Source organism: Trichosurus vulpecula, chromosome 5 (genome assembly GCF_011100635.1).
Source record: "Trichosurus vulpecula isolate mTriVul1 chromosome 5, mTriVul1.pri, whole genome shotgun sequence".
In the NCBI taxonomy this organism is placed as follows: Eukaryota; Metazoa; Chordata; class Mammalia; order Diprotodontia; family Phalangeridae; genus Trichosurus; species Trichosurus vulpecula.
In genome coordinates this window covers 82,604,807-82,618,215 of record NC_050577.1, presented here as the reverse complement: position 1 = coordinate 82,618,215, position 13,409 = coordinate 82,604,807, and the positions used below count along the sequence as shown (strand labels likewise).

At 39.3% G+C, this 13,409-nt stretch overlaps 1 protein-coding gene across 1 annotated transcript in view; it reads right to left on the bottom strand.

Annotated features, from left to right (window-relative positions):
* DIP2C (disco interacting protein 2 homolog C) overlaps positions 1 to 13,409 on the bottom strand; it is a 592,611-nt gene that overhangs the window by 341,395 nt on the left and 237,807 nt on the right. The gene's annotated exons all lie outside the window — the stretch shown is intronic.

Sequence of the window (13,409 nt, the reverse complement as noted above, 5' to 3'; positions counted from 1 at the left end):
CCAGCCTGAGCGGCGTGGAACAACCAAACTTGGAGTCGGGTGGATGGGGCCCCTAGCACCCTGAATATGTGAGCTGCGGCAGTTACCAGACCCCTCGACCCACAAACACCAAAGACTGCAGAGAAGGTTAGTGGGAAAAACTGCGGGAGTGGAAGGAGTTCGCGGTTCGGCTTCCAGCCCCGGGGGCAGCGGAGGTGGGGCAGCTACAGCTGTTGTTACTTCCGGCTCCAGGCCCACCTGGTGGGAGGAAGTAAGTGGCAGATCAGAGCAGGAGTGCACAGCCTGCTGAAGATCTAAGCCGAGTTCGGGTTGGGGGTTGAGGAAGGAGCAGTGCTGGTGTGGCAGAGCTGGCACCTCCCCCACAAACATGGAACATAGAACTCGTTAGTCTACAAGCAGTCATACCCCACTGAAAAACTCAAGGGTCAAGTTAATTGGTTGGGAATATGGCCAGGCAGCGAAAGCACACCCAGATTCAGTCTCAGACTTTGGATTCTTTCTTTGGTGACAAAGAAGACCAAAACATACAGCCTAAAGAAGACAACAAAGTCATAGAGCCTACAACAAAAGCCTCTAAGAAAAACATGAACTGGCCCCAGGCCATAGAAGAACTCAAAAAGGATTTGGAAAAGCAAGTTAGAGAAGTAGAGGAAAAATTGGGAAGAGAAATGAGAAGGATGCGAGAAAACCATGAAAAACAAGTCAATGACTTGCTAAAGGAGACCTAAAAAATACTGAAAAATACACTGAAGAAAACAACACCTTAAAAAACAGACTCACTCAAATGGCAAAAGAGCTCCAAAAAGCCAATGAGGAGAAGAATGCCTTGAAAGGCAGAATTAGCCAAATGGAAAAGGAGGTCCAAAAGACCACTGAAGAAAATACTACTTTAAAAATTAGATTGGAGCAAGTGGAAGCTAGTGACTTGATGAGAAATCAGGATATTATAAAACAGAACCAAAGGAATGAAAAAATGGAAGACAATGTGAAATATCTCATTGGAAAAACCACTGACCTGGAAAATAGATCCAGGAGAGATAATTTAAAAATTATTGGACTACCTGAAAGCCATGATCAAAAAAGAGCCTAGATATCATCTTTCAAGAAATTATCAAGGAGAACTGCCCTGATATTCTAGAGCCACAGGGCAAAATAGAAATTGAAAGAATCCATCAATCGCCTCCTCAAATAGATCCCAAAAAGAACTCTCCTAGGAATATTGTCGCCAAATTCCAGAGCTCCCAGATCAAGGAGAAAATACTGCAAGCAGCCAGAAAGAAACAATTTGAGTATTGTGGAAACCCAATCAGAATAACCCGGGATCTGGCAGCTTCTACATTAAGAGATCGAAGGGCTTGGAATGCGATATTCCGGAGGTCAATGGAGCTAGGATTAAAACCTAGAATCACCTACCCAGCAAAACTGAGTATCATGTTCCAAGGCAAAATATGGACTTTCAATAAAATAGAGGACTTTCAAGCTTTCTCAGTGAAAAGACCAGAACTGAATAGAAAATTTGACTTTCAAACACAGGAATCAAGAGAAGCATGAAAATGTAATCAAGAAATGGAAATTGCAAGGGACTTACTAAAGTTGAACTGTTTTGTTTACATTCCTACGTGGAAAGATGATGTGTATGACTCATGAGACCTCAGTATTAGGGTAGTTGAAGGGAATATGCATATATATATGTTTATGTATATATATAAGTGAATGTGTATGTATGTATACATCTATGTGTATATGTATGTATGTGTATGTATGTATATATATGTGTGTGTGTGTGTTTTATATATATGTATATATATATACATATATATGTGTGTGTGTGTAGATAGATAGATAGATAAGAGAGAGAGCAGACACAGGGTGAGTTGAAGATGAAGGGAAGATATCTAAAAGAAATAAAATGAAATTAAGGGATGAGAGAGCAACATACTGAGAGAGGGAGATAGGGAGAGATAGAATGGGGTAGATTATCTCGCATAAAGGTGGCAAGAGGAAGCAGTTCTGTGGAAGGAGGGGAGAGGGCAGGTGAGGGGGGAATGAGTGAACCTTGCTCTCATCAGATTTGGCCTGAGGGGGAATACCATACATACTCAGTTGGGTATCTTACCCCACAGGAAAGAAGAGGGAGGAAGATAAAAAAAAAGGGGGGGGGGATGATGGAGGGGAGGGCAGATGGGGGTGGAGGTAATCAAAACAAACACTTTGGAAGGCGGACAGGGTCAAGGGAGAAAATTCAATAAAGCGGGATCGGTCGGGAGGGAGCAAAATGTAGTTAGCCTTTCACAGCATGAGTATTGTGGAAGGGTTATACATAATGATACATGTGTGGCCTAGGTTGAATTGCTCAACTTCTTGGGGAGGGTGGGTGGGAAGGGAAGAGGGGAGAGAATTTGGAACTCAAAGTTTTAAAAACAGATGTTCAAAAACAAAAAAAAAAGTTTTTGCATGCAACTAAAAAATAAGATACACAGGCAATGGGGCACAGAAATTTATCTTGCCCTACAAGAAAGGAAGGGAAAAGGGGATGGGAGGGGAGTGGGGTGACAGAAGGGGAGGGCTGACTGGGGAACAGGGTAACCAGAATATATGCCATCTTGGAGTGGGGGGGAGGGTGGAAATGGGGAGAAAATTTGTAATTCAAACTGTTGTGAAAATCACTGCTGAAAACCAAATATGTTAAATAAATAAATGTAAATAAAAGAGATCGAAGGTCTTGGAATATGATATTCCGGAGGTCAATGGAGCTAGGATTAAAACCTAGAATCACCTACCCAGCAAAACTGAGTATCATGTTCCAAGGCAAAATATGGACTTTCAATAAAATAGAGGACTTTCAAGCTTTCTCAGTGAAAAGACCAGAACTGAATAGAAAATTTGACTTTCAAACACAAGAATCAAGAGAAACATGAAAAGGTAATCAAGAAAAAGAACAAGAAAAAGAAATTGCAAGGGACTTACTAAAGTTGAACTGTTTTGTTTACATTCCTACATGGAAAGATGACATGTATGATTCATGAGACCTCAGTATTAGGGTAGCTGAAGGGAATATGCATATATATATACATATATATATATATATATACACACACATATATATACACATATATATACACACACACATATATACATACACATACATATATATGTTTATGTATATATATGTTTATGTAGATATGTTTATGTGTATATATATATGTTTATGTATATATATATATATATAAGTGAATGTGTATGTATGTATATATGTATGTGGAGAGAGAGAAAGAGAGAGGACACAGGCTGAGTTGAAGATGAAAGGAAGATATCTAATAGAAATAAAATCAAATTAAGGGATGAAAGAGGAATATATTGAGACAGGGAGATAGGGAGAGATAGAATGGGGTGGATTATCTCGCATAAAGGTGGCAAGAGGAAGCAGTTCTGTGGGAGGAGGGGAGAGGGCAGGTGAGGGGGGAATGAGTGAATCTTACTCTCATCAGATTTGGCCTGAGGAGGGAATACCATACATACTCAATTGGGTATCTTACCCCACAGGAAAGAAGCAGGAAGAAGATAAAAAAGGGGGGAAGACAGAAGGGAGGGCAGACATGGGAAGGAGGTAATCAAAAACAAACACCTTCGAAAGAGGACAGGGTGAAGGGAGAAAATTCAATAAAGGGGATGGGTTGGGAAGGAGCAAAATATAGTTAATCTTTCACAACATGAGTATTGTGGAAGGGTTATACATAATGATACACATGTGGCCTATGTTGAATTGCTTGATTTCTTAGGGAGGGTGGGTGGGAAGGGAAGAGGGGAGAGAATTTGGAACTCAAAGTTTTAAAAACAGATGTTCAAAAACAAAAAAAAAAGTTTTTGCATGCAACTAGAAAATAAGATACACAGGCAATGGGGCACAGAAATTTATCTTGCCCTACAAGAAAGGAAGGGAAAAGGGGATGGGAGGGGAGTGGGGTGACAGAAGGGAGGGCTGACTGGGGAACAGGGCAACCAGAATATACATCATCTTGCAGTGGGGGGGAGGGTAGAAATGGGGAGAAAACTTGTAATTCAAACTCTTGTGAAAATCAATGCTGAAAACTAAATATGTTAAATAAATTTTAAAAAAGAACATTAGAGGAAAAAAAAATCATTTTCCTTTGATCATATTACTATGGTCTTCTCTTCTGAAACATCTTGGTTTTTGGTTGTTAAATGCTTTATGTTTTTTTGTGTCGTTTTTTTTTTTTCTGATAGTGCATGTGGTCAAATCCACAAATGCTACACTAGGCCACTCTTATGGGAACACCAGGATTCTTGTCCAAAACGTCAATGTTTCCACACTGGGGTTTCTCACCAGGCCTTCAAGCCAGCTTTTGAATCCTGGCATGAAACTCCTAGCAGAGAATTTGGTAGAAGTTCAGGAATGGGTAAATATTAATGGAGATAAATGATTTGTCCCCTAATTACTGTCACATTCAAGGTTAAGTTGCTTAAGAAGGAGGAACCATTAAGATTAGATTTTTTTAAACTACATTTTTAAAAAGATTGGATTTTAATAGCAGACCATGTTCTATTGTTGCAATGAGACTGGCAAAAAACTCTCAGGCCATCCGAATCCTCCAGAGGTTTCTACTTCTTGACAACAGATGAACTGTTCTTATTACATTACAACAGATTTTTCCCTGACTGATTCGGCATCCAGCAGAGTTGTTTGGTTTCACACAAAAGATTGAAGAGATGGAAGGGCACTGAGCCACCATTCAGTCTATTTACATCAGAAAAAAAAAACCAACCCTGAGAGAGATTGAGCTACTGCTGGCAGCTGTTAAAGTCCAACCTGTCCAGTAGGCTCATCAGCTAGCACACGGATCAGCACATCTCCCCAGAAACCCTTCTGCACACTGGCTACATGCTACTTCCATAAGGGAAATGAGACACATCTGCTCCACAAAAGCAATCTTCTTTAAATGGATCATTAGAATGATTTATAAAGTAGAGGGGAAATCAGATCACAAATCAAATTCCATTTAATTAGTAATGGAAACACCATCATTGGGAATTTTTGCAATGATTTCCTTTAGTAAAGCTGTTGTTTTTAGAATACAAGTCCCGTGAAGGCAGGGATTGTTTCAGGTTTTTTTATTGGTGGTGTGCTTTGGTAACTAAGGTGGGGCTCCAGGTGGGGCTAATGAAGGGAGGTCTGATTATATCTTTGCTGCCAAGTAGGCCCAAAACCCCAAGCTACTAGGTGCTAAGCCAATATGGGCGTGAAGCCCCCAGGGTCCTGGGGTGAGTTGCTAAGCCCAGAACCAATAGTAAGAGGTTAAGTTCTGGTCCCTCAGATGACGTTTGATGACAGCTAAAGAGTGCATAAAAAGAGAGAACAGAGGTATTTGCTTAGGGCTCTCACTCTTGGCTGGGTGCTGATGTGAAGACTCTGGGCAACTGTAGTTAAGAGCCCTCCAGCTTGAAAACCCAGATATTCAGACTTTGTTAAACTCTGGTAACTATGCATTGAGATTTGAATTAGACAAGATCTGTCTGTTGATGTTTGTAATTTGTTTGAATTTGTTCTGAAGCTCAAGGTGCTGGCTTTACCCCCTGAGCTGAGCGAATGATATTTGTATGCTGGATTAGAGTAAGATTGTTAACCCCTTATCGTTGCTTTCCTTAGTAAAGCAGATCAAAAGAACCTGGGCTTGCAGTGTTCTTGTTGTTGGGCTCATGTTGGTTTTTCATTCCCACAGCAGCTACTAACAGATTGTTGAAACGTGGTGTTTGTATCCTAAGTGCTTGACATATAATGGATGCTTAATAAACTCTAGTTGATTGGTTTCCTCTAGTGTGAAATTTGTCCCTATGCATACGACTCATCCTCTGGAAAATTCTCTTTTACCACTCTCCTTTCCACTTTCCAGTGGTGGGGAGCCTGTGGCCTTGAGGCCACATGTGGTCCTCTAGATCCTCAAGTGTGGCCTGTTCGTTCTGTGAAGTTTGGACTCAAAGGGGCTCACTTGAGGACCTAAAGGGCCAACATGGGGCCTAGAGGCCACAGGTTCCCCCCCATCTTAATCTATGGTGTCATTGGTCCTGGGCACTCCATCCAGGGATACAGATCACAAACCTTCAACAAGCCAGCAGACAACCTTCACAAGCTGTCAGAGCCACAAAAGTTTACCACCTACAATCCACTTGTCTTCTCAACTCAGCTAGACTACTCTTCAGACAAAAGGTATACTGCAGTCCTGTTGCTAACTAGGTTTGTGACACTGGACAAGATGGTTTCCTTTTCTTGGACTCAGTCTCCTTATCTGTAAAATTAAAAGGCTGTAATAGATAAGGTCTCTTCTGAGAAGACCTCAATGCACCTTGCTGATCCCTTGGGAAAATTTCAGCTTTGAATCCAACGGTTTACAAAATATTAGGTGGCAATAGTAATGGGGAAATGAAGAGGGGGAGGGTCTAAGGGACAGTGAACCCCTAGTTCTTCCCTACTTTCCCCATGCTATGCTTATGGTCTCTTTCCATAGTAATAAACTGCCCCATCCCAAGCCTCTCCTCTTTCTTGTCCCAGAAGCCCCCAATCACCATAGCAGCAGTGACATAAAGCCCTTGGACAGTTAGTCTATGTAGTAGACTCCAATTTATGTGGTAGATACCAGAGTCTATTTTTCTACAGAATGCAGATTAATCTTACTTACTCTTTTAGGTACCCAAAGATTCCAAAATATAATCTGCATGCAACATCTTTCCATACTCATTCTAAGTGAAAAAAGACAGAGGTGTTTATATATTGGATGAATTATATTAAAGAGAGTTACACATAAAGGGGGGAGGTACAAGAAATAGGAAATAGGTGGCAGAATTAGCTTCCGTTAAAAGCTTCCCTTTGGAACCACTGATATCAAGTCCTAAACCCTGAGGTCCTAGAAGAAAAGTAAAAGACTAACTGGGGAACCAGTCTAGGACCTAAAGGAGTTTTCCAAACCTACCTTATAATGTCCAAACTGCTGATAAATACAGGCCGTAGGATCACTAACAGTAGAATGAAATTGGTGCAATCCCAATTTTTGTTACAAGAGCAGCTAGGTGGTGCAGTGGATGGAGCACTGGGCTTGGAATTAGGAAGACCCATCTTTGTGAGTTCAAACCCAGCCTCAGGCACATACTAGCTGTGTGATCCTGGGCAAGTCACCTTAACCCTGTTTTCTGGAGAAGGAAATGGCAAACCACTCCAGTATCTTTCCCAAGAAAACCCCAAATGGAGTCATGAAGAATCGGCCACAACTGAACAACAACAACAACAGTTCTCATTATGGTAAGGAAAGAAAGATGATTAGGAGAGAGATTCCAAGTTGGAATTCTCAATATATTTTTCCCGTAAAATATTGACTGTGAAGTTGTTCATCTGAATTCCAGTGAAAAGTGAGAGCAAATCGTTTCTTTTTTGTCTTTACACCTAGTACTTAAGCAATTCAAGCAATATGGTGGTTGCTTAATAAATGTTTGAGAATTGAACTGTACATATTAACGGTACAATTTTTATTTTAGCTACAGGCTAGGTCCTACACTTCTCCAGTTTACCCTTGAAACCTAATATCATGTATAATATTATCTATATGGAAAAATACCCAAACCGATTCTCCAAACAACTGACTTATATGCTAACTTTTACAACACAACAATATTAAAATTCGAGATCACCTGCGCTCTGATTCTCAGGTCTTTAATGAATGCGTAATTTTTACTGAAAAAAGGCAAACCAGTTTCATGATCTTTTCTTGCTGCCTCTGCTGTAAAGGCCCTGGAAGTAAATCAGTGTAAGATGCTAAAATATTGTTTGTTGTTGTTGCTCAGTCATGTCCAACTCCTCATAACCCCATGTGAGGTTTTCTTGGCAAAGATACTAGAGTGGTTTGCCATTTCCTTCTCTAGAGCATTTTACATATGTGCAAACTGAGGCAAGCAGGGTTAAATGACTTACCCAGTGTTACACAACTAATAAGTGTCTGAGGCCGGATTTGAACTCCATCCTTCCAGACTCTAGGCTTGGTGCTCTATCCACTGTGCCACCTAGCTGCCCCTTGCTAAAATGTTAGCCACAGCTTACTTAATTTTTTTTCTTCCCTTTTTCTGTCTTTCTTACACATTGCTAAAAGTGTCAGAATACAAAAAAGTCACATTACACTGTGGTCTACTGAAATGGTTTTTTATAAAAAGTATGCTCCATACGGTGAAAGAATTGTTTGTTTTTGTTCTTAAGTGAAATAACCACAACATCTGGGGTTCTGCAAAACAGTTGTACAATACGTGAACATAATAACTACTTTCCATATAGATTTTTCAGATGCATAAAGTAGACCCCCAAAAGGGCAATGATATAACATTATTAAACTGCTGTGTAATATATATCACAAACACCCAGAAGGAATTATTTTATGTAACTGTATATTAAAATGTGCTACTACTGCTCAACAGGTATATTAGGGAAAATATGAAGCCCAAATGAGCCTTGAATTTTACCACTGGATACTGGGCTCTTTTAATTTCTGAAATTGTTTTGAGGAGTCTGTGTTTTGGCCATTGGCAGGAATTATAAGTGTGAAGCATCAGCTCCAAGGTCTGTTCTTGCAACCAAGAAATGAATTAATGTAAATATCCGAAGAGGAAATGAAACAGGACATTCCGCACTTATGAGAATACATGCAGACTTATAAAAACCATTTGTGTTCAAAATAAGTAAATAAATATTTAGATATAAAAGTCTTTCATTAATATTAAGAGAGCAAGCAAGCCTTTTTTGTATTTGGAAAAGAGTTCACTAATGACCTCAAGGGCATCATATGTTAATGATTTCGTATGAATAATCTATATGTAAGGAAAAATATGCAGCGATATTCCAAATAGGTGAGTTAGTGTAATTCTCAAGCTTCCAAAGACTACAAAGAGAGGCCAAATCCAAGAGGGCAGATGCTATTTCATTTTTAGTTTTAGATCCCCAGTTGCTGGCACAGAGTAGATAGTTTTTTAATGTTCTTTTTTGAAAATCTGTGAATGTAGCTATCATTAACAGACAGAAAACAGAAGAATACAAGACACAACATACTTCACAAATTTGTATTTATAAATTAACCAATGATAGCATACTTATATAATGCTTTGTGGTTTAAAAAGCACTTTCTATAACAGGTTCCAATAATATTAAGAAAAATTCAACAAAGGCTCAAGTGTTTCCTCAGTGTGTGAAGCATTCTGTAAGCTCCTATTCACATGGGCTACCTCCTCATTAGGATTTTCACCCAGCAATTTAAGCAGATATGCATCCCATCCTTTAGAGAACTTAATAAAAGGAGTTGTTCTGTAAAATTTAGACTGATTCAAAAGGCCACACCCAAGGACCTAGAGGGCCATATGTGGCCTTGAGGCCACAGGTTCCCCACGCCTATGCTGCTTTAAAAGATGCCACTGACAAGGATGAACTTCTAAAGACAGAGACAGAAAACGGACTTAAAATGCTGAATGTCAGTCTTGTATACAATTAAGTATCAATTGTGAGATACGGAAGATGCTGGCACAAGACCAGCCAACATGGTGTGCCCACATCAGAGAAGGCACTGTGCTCTATGAGCAAAGCAGAATTACAGTTAGCACAAAGGAAACGTGAGATGTGTAAACCTAGAGACACCTTCATCTCAAATGTTCAGATGGATTTGTGGTAAAGTCTTTGAAGCTCACATTGGATTGCTCAGCCTCAGTTGAGGGCACTGTATCTTGAACCCAACATGGTGATATCATTGGTCTTTTTTGAGTATGAAGGCCAAACAACAACAGCATATATTTACATATGAAAAGGGTTATAGGTGAGCGCATTTCAGAAGTGAGACTTGGCCAAACAGGGGGAAAGGGCAAGGTAACTATGGGAGACAGGTCAACATAAAACAAGACTAAGGGAAACCTAATAACTTTTCTTCTAGGCTGTCTAGGAGCCAGGTTTGGATATTCAATGGCAGCTAGAAAGTCCAGGACTGACAGTCTAGGTAACAGAAAAGGTATGACAGATGATATGTCTGGTTCTGGAGTCAAGAAGTCAATTCATAGAGGGAAAGTCTCCACTTCAATTTCGTGAGCTCCATTTGGTGTGCAACAACAGGGATAGAGCAGAATCCAAGGAGACAGACCAGTTTTAGGATTCTGTAGCTGAGCATGGACCGAGAGAAAACATTCAAGTGGTCATGCCAGGTTTCAATATTCAGGAGTTAGCACAAATGGACAGGGCCACAGTACACACAATTAGATTGTAACCATAGAAATGAGGATCCAGGTGACCTGCACTTTGCCCTGATTTTATACATTTACTAAGTGTGTGCAAGCAAGGTCTGGCAAGTGTGAGCAGAGTAATGTTGAGAAGTATTAACTACACAACAGGCAAAAATCCTAGCACTTAGTGGTGGAAGGTATCTTTGAGGTCATCTACTCCAATCTCATGTTAGAGGTGACTATAACATTTAGGAACCTTCATGAAGGAGGAGGAATTGCAAGAGCTGTTGAACAATAGAAGAGAGCTTGGTAGAGCAATATGGTGAGAGTGGCTGTGAGGAATCATGGACACAACACTGAGCCCACTGAGAAACAGCTTCTAGTGCCAACTCTGTGACTCTGGATAAGTAGCCACTTTTAATGACATCAGTTTTCTCATCTGAAAAATAAGAGGATTAGACTGGGCAGCCTTCAAGGTCTCTCATACCACTAAAGTTCTACATCTATGTACAGGCACAATTTGTTTCCAACAAATTTTAAATGATAGGCTAGTTTCTCCATGCCGTTTCTGTGGTCCCTGACCCCATCTTCTCCAGGTAAGTGTTTAATCAGGGAACACAAACAAATTTGAGTATCTCAAGCTAAACATAATTAGGAAGACAAAATGTTTAGGGTGGAGTGGAGAAGAGAAAGAATATAAGGCACGATTTCAAACTCAAATAATATTTGAACAATCTACTATTCTGAATTTTCCATACAACTATTCGCATCCATTAGCACACATTGTCACATGATGACTTTAAATACTATAACTTTAAAAACTGAATTTTGCTTGAACCTTATATGTGTTTGTGTATGTGGGTTCACATTAATATAATTTTTAAGAGACTTAAGTTTCAATGTATTTCCATAGCCAAAGAATTCATCACCTGCTGGCCAGCCTACTGGTAGTGAGCCCCTTCATACTTAGCTAGACTGGTTCTCAGAAAGTAGATAGTCCATTTTTAGGACCACCCTCATATGATGTTCCAGTATGGCAGAACCTGCCAGAACATGAACTCAGCTTTCAAAGACTTCAAAAACACCAGGTCACCACTGCATCAAAATGAGGCACCAGAATAGTACTTCTTTCTAAAACTTTCTTTCCTCCCATTTTCCATGGATGGCATATGGCTGAAAATCCTGGAATGCCACATTCTCCAAAGAATTGAATTTGTCAGTCCCCCAAAGAACAGTCGAGAGACATATAACCGGTCTAAGTAGGATGCACTGTACTACCAAAGAAGAATTACATTAAAGAAGGGAAGTAAAATATAAAAGCTATATGACTGGAAAAGTAGGTAGGAAGATCATTAAAAGATAGTGATAAGAAACTGACAATATCTGACCTACCTACTGCATAGAATTATTGTAAACAACAAGTTGAGTGTGTAGATAAACAAGTTTCAAAGATTTAAGAACTCTGATCATTTCAGTGGCCAATTGTGATTCCAGAGAACCAGTGATGAATTAAGTTCTCCTGCTCTTGACAGAAAGGTGATGACTCAAGATATGGAATGAGAAACATATTTTTTTACATGGCCAATTTGAGAATCTGTTTTGTTTGACAATGTATATTTTTTACAAAGGTTCTGTTTTTCCTCCTTTTTCAGCTGTCAGTGGAAGGTGGGAGGAAGATGAAAAATATACTTAATTAGAAAAAACATTCAAAGTGGGGGGAGAAATTCAACGAGACAATGGATCTGAGAAAGTTCTCCTAACTGTGCAACTGTGGTATCAACATAAGGTAGTATCTACATTATTACTAGTCAGTTAGCTTTGCACAAAGATAAATTCTAAAATGTAGCCACAAGTGTCAAACTTCACCCCACCCTTATTAAGGTTTATCATTGGTCACAATGATAATGAAGAGTTATGTAGGTGCCTTAACACAAGCTCTACAGTCCTGGAAAAGTGACAGAAGTTTAGGTCAGCAGCAACATCTTCACACACAGAAGTGCCAATACTTTTCCTGAATGAAAATCCTAAAGACAAAGACAATGTTGATAATATTATCAGATAGCGTAATCATGAAGCCAGTAACCTCTTTCCATGTAACCAAACATCTGTGTGACCTTCCAAAAACAACCATACTTCCTTCTGATGGAACATACTACTGAACCATTCCTTAGCACTCAAGCTGCTACAAATGCAACCAAATAAAAACCTGCTTTACAAGGCTCTTTGGAGTCATTGCTTCAGACTCACTAACACACTCCCCACTGTGGCAGCAGTTTCTTTCAGTAGGGCTTCCTCACCCTGATTTAGGTTCTTTTTCCATGAACAATAATGGTGTAATCACTTTTTAAAATTCCAACACAATGAATCGATATATACATTATACGTACATATATATGCCTATAGAATATATGACATCGGCTACCCTGTAAGGAGCACTGCAGTGCAGATCTAAATGACTAAATCTGCCAAAATACTGTTGCTATGGAGATGAAGCTAATGTACTGTGACCACATTTCTTACTGCATTACTTAAGACCATCTGGATAAAAGAAATGCTTTTGTTGCACAGTATTCAGATCACATTTATGTATTAGTTTTTCTGGTAAACACGAACACTATCAAATGAATGATTATATGCGGCAGATTGATAATACGGGTATAATTTATACTATACTAGACTCATGTCTTCTGCACTTTATAAAAACCATATCATCGCTATAGTTTAAAAATCTCATAAAGATGGAGTAGGAGAAGTTAAATAATTTTCAGGCCTTGAGTTACTTGGTAACACATTTTAGAGACAATCATTTTCATATTCTAAAAAAAAATGTTTTTAATTTTACCACCAGCAATTTTAAGCACTTAGATCTTACTGGGAACTAAACCATTAAAAAAAAAAGAGTGCTCCAAAGCAACCTGTATGTACAAAGCTTTGCTCCCCAAGCTGAAAATGACAATTTTGATTAATCACTAGGTTATCTTGGTAGTACTGTTTTATTCTTCTATCTGGAGGTAAGACAGCCTTTACCATGTTTCATTATTTTCTATAATTTTCCAAGTCATGTTCAACAAAGATCCTTTTGCTCTTCCTGACCTTTGTAAAAGGCTAGCACTCCATTTCAAAGTGTGTCCCAAAAAATGCTGGAGAGAAATAATAAGCCC